The following is a 4,534-nucleotide window of genomic DNA, read 5'->3' on the forward strand; positions in this document are numbered from 1 at the left end:
ATGACCAAAATCACAGCTTAATTGTGGGGTTTGAGCTGCAGCTAGAAATATCAGGATTTGGGGCTGTGCTCATTCTTGAGCTGCCCTCCCCCATGGTAATTATTCGTTAGGTCTTAATTACTGTTTCTCCTTGTAGCTCTAATTCAGCTGCATTTTTTGGTCACAACCTCTGCTGCCATCCACTTCTCTAACTTTTTCTCTGAGCCACCAACATCAACTTCAGTATAAAGAGGACTCAGACACCTCTTAAAATAAAGACAGTGTTTGCTGGTGCCTGGCCAGGAGTGGGTGCAATATCAGAGTCTGCACCTTCTGCTAGAGGGAGAAGCAATTCACAAAGTCTGGGGTATCCTGAATGTTGTCTTGTCACCATCCCTTCAGACCATGTTAGATCTGAGTCTTAGATCAGCAAGAAACACTTTTGTCACTGTGCAACAAGCTGGGTGGACAGATGCATCAGCTGGGTTTTATCTGGCTTGCCCTGAAGCTCACCAGACTCAGTAACACTGTCACAGTCTTACCATGTTGCAAATTAGATTTTCCTTGGGATTGTGGGAGATAACATCCAGAGAAGACCTCTCAAGGCATTTAGCCTCCCATCAGCTGAGCTGGAGCTGCTGGGTCCACCCATGGCCTCCCCAGAGCAGACACAGGTGCTGGTGGACCACAGGGCAGGGCTCGTCCAGGTGGAACACAAGAGATGAAGCTAACCTTGATGTGGGCACTGTAAATTAATTTCCTAGAACAGAATCATAGGATAGTTTGGGTTGGAAGGGACCTTTAAAGGTCATCTAGTCCAACTCCCCTGCAATGAGCAGGGACATCCTCAGCTAGATCAGGTATTTTGGGGTTGTGTCAACCCTTTTGGTATTGACTCTCACCACTACTCGTCCATCCACATGATGTAGTGTCTTCCAGCATTGCTGACAAATAAATTCAGTTTCGATGCACTTTTTCTATCCACAACAGCACTCAGCCTCAAAGAGGATACAGCTGGACACACGAACAAGGGAAATGTGAGGGACAAATATTCACACCTTTACAGCTTTCCCTTAACCATGAATGCAACACGGGCTCCCCTGGGGATGGGGAAGGGACCCTGACACTTGGCAGAGTCAGGCATGGAGCAGTGAGACTGTGATCTACACAGAGCTACAAAATAAATTTTCCCTATTTTGGCACATATATATTTCTTCCCAGAACGTCTTGGTGGCAGCAAAACTGCAAAAAAGGTATATAGACACCTGGAAATATCACAAATAATTCCTACTAGAGCCCTTTGCAAAGCAATTTCCAAAAATAGCATTTTCTTTTTCTTTTTTTTTTTTTTCTCACAGATGGATAAAAAAGAAGAAAAATCCTCTCCAATCCCATGACATGAGGGCAGTCACTCCCCAGCCGGAGGCAGGTGAGCCGGTGCCGGTTGTGCTTCATCCAACGTGTTGCATTGTAAAGGTTTGCCCGTGGTTTAGTTAATCCCAGACACATTCCTGAGCCATCAATCAGAGCTGACTCAGCCAGCGTGACTGGTCTGCCCTTTTTATTTTTTTTAGCCATCACAAGTTCTCTCGCCTTGTTTGCCAGCAGTGAGCTGGGGGTTTATTCCTTTTTTTTTTTTTCTTTCTTTTTTTTTTTTTTTTTTTTTTTTTTAATTTTAATAGAAATGGGACTTGACTGGGAACAGGGAAATGTTCCTGCTGTCAAGTATAACCTTTAAAGTTGCACTGCCTCGAGGAACTTCTCTCTGGGATGCTGCTACAAAATGCATCACATGGAAGAAAAACAAAGGATGCTGCCTGGGATGGCATTGGCATCGATTCCCCTTCCCTTACTTGGGGATGGCGTGACACAAGCCCCATCGTGCACATGGGAAGAGGAGAACAGACTTTTTGGAGGATGGGATTTTCCTGCAGAGCAGCCTTGGAAGTGCTGCCCGAAGGCGTGCTCAGGGAGGCAAAACTTTCCCTCCGTGCTCCTCCCGCAAGGACAAGGTTTTATCACGGCTTCCAAACAGCCCCTGGCAGCCCCGGGGAGGGCAGGGGAGCTGCACTGATGTTGTGGCTTCGTGTGACCTCAGCCCACCCCGGCTGGAGGTGTTATCAGAGCCCCTGCACCCCTGCAGGACTCCCTGTGAGGTGGGTGCAAGGCTACTCTCTTTGCCCTAAAACAAGTGTTTTGTCTCTGCCTGGGTCAAGGAGATGGCCAAGTTGCTAGAGATAAAAAGAATAGCTAAAAAAAATTAAAATCCTGTGGCTGCTGGATTTCCCAGAGAGCACAGGTCCTCCGTGCCGTCAGGATGCACGGAGGGATGAGCATCGCCAAAATCTCACACCTCTGCATGTCCACCTAGAAAATATTACTGTAGATACCTCAATCACACTTAAAATGAGAGAATGTCCTCCCTGGTGAGAGGGCCTGGAGCACAGAGCAGTCAGGAGAAGGGAGATGATCCCTGTGCACCCCCAACAAACTCCAGCCCAAAGCAAGGCTGACAAGCTCTGCCAGCCATGGGGAAATCAGAGCAAGGGCTGCACATCAGCCAGCAGGAGCCAAAGCACGGAGCTGAGCTGGGATACACAGCACTCACCACCTTTTAGCCCCTTTTGCTCCTCACAAGTTTTTAGAGATACAACTGCTGGAGCAGGACAGGCCTCCAATCCCACTGAAAGCGTCCACACAAGGTGCGCTCCAGAAAATCACATCAAATTACACCTTTCCCTGCCTTCTCCCACTTTTTCTCAGGAACAGTAAATTAATATTAAATTAATTAATTACCCCCCCAACTTTACAGGGAACTTTACTTGCAGGTGGCAGCTGCTGTTTCCCTGCCTTCAGGGCAAAGCCAGCCCTGATCTCAGGGGACAGCTCTTGTCCAGCCCTTCACTCAGCACCAAATCATTTTAGCAGGTATTTGATTTCAAGAACTAGACCAGGTTTGAATAAAGGCCTAGTCCTGCCTCAGTTGCAGCCTAGATTTAGATCTAGGCAGGACAAGTCACCTTTCTATTCAAGAGTGATGTAGCACTCTTGAGTTGATGTTGAGCTTGGGGGGCATTTTCTTGTCCTAAGTAGGTGTTAACACTTGTAGAATTCAGAGAATGGATTGAAAAACACCTTCCACTAGAGTCCAGGTTGCTCCAAGCACCCTCCAACTTAGCCTTGAACACTTCCAGGGATGGAGCATCCACACTTTCTCTTTTATGAGATTTTTCATTTATCAGGCACAGGAATGTGTGTGAGGCAGCACGGGCTGGCACATGGTGACCCTTAGGGCCTGAGAGCATAACTTCTAACACAAGGAAGAACCAGGTCACAGCTGTATTTCAACAAGATAGTTTATTGGTCCAGCAACTGCAAAATATACAAATTTCTGAAAGGCATACCCTGTTTTTAAGCTGGCACAGCTTTACATCAGGCAGTTATTCCAGATGTATATACAGAACAGTTAACATCCCACAAATCAGAAACAAAGAAAAAGTAATCCCAAGTAACTACACCCTTCTCTCCAAGCTTTGCAGTGTACATTAAATAAATAAAGAGCGCTTTGCTATAAAAACAAAAAATTAAAAAAATAAATTCAAGTATCACAAAGGAAAACAAACTGGGAGGGGAAAAAAAAAAAAAGAGGGGGGAAAATAAATCATTGGTGTGGTTTGACGTGTCCTCTCTCCCACCCTGCCTTGGCTGTAGCATCCCTGCCCAGTCTTTGGCTCTGTTAACCAGAAACAATGGACAGCAAGTTTTTGGGGCAGTGTGATGGCACAGGGCTGACACCATCCCACCACCCCTCCAGCACGAGAGGAACGCAAGAGACCAGTTTTCCCATTACTGGTAAAAACACCATGTTCAAATTTCAGGTTTGTGTAGACCTACTGAGACCTCTATTACTAATAAAGGAAGAAAGTTTAGGGCCAGTATGGGGTTTTTTTTCTGTTTTATACATATGTATTTATTTATATACACACACACAAATACACACCAAAACATCCACGCAATTACACGTGTACAGGATTGATCTTGGGGCAGCCAGACGTCATGTTTGTATTTGCTGGCTTATCTTTTTGCAGCAGGAGGATGAGAGAGATAAAACTCCCCCTGAAGGAGGCTGAAAAGAGCCAAGTGAGTGGCCTCCCCAAAACATTCATTCATCTGAAAGGCAGAGAAACCAAAAGCACAGGGAGAAGTCTGCTTTTAATGAGGCTATTAAAAAAGAAACAAAGCCGGGGCGGGGGGAAGTGTTCTTTGTTTTATCTGTACAGGAATATGATACACATATGCACAAGCTCACACAGGCAGGGCACTGCCAGGACTGCCACCCCCGTGGGACACGGGCTGAGCGTGGCCCCAGCGCCCTCCCGCCGTCGGTGCCGCTCCGAGCACGAGGCCGAAGCGCGAGGCACTGTGGTTCGCCTTTTCCCAAAGGAAAAACAGACCAAACCCACCCCCCAAACATCCACACACTCACAAAAAAAATAGTCATCATTTCTCCCCCAAACCTCTCCGCTCCCATCTCTGGGGATGGTGTTCCCTGACC

The sequence above is a fragment of the Corvus brachyrhynchos genome, unplaced genomic scaffold (genome assembly GCF_000691975.1).
Source record: "Corvus brachyrhynchos isolate BGI_N302 unplaced genomic scaffold, ASM69197v1 scaffold307, whole genome shotgun sequence".
NCBI lineage: Eukaryota > Metazoa > Chordata > Aves > Passeriformes > Corvidae > Corvus > Corvus brachyrhynchos.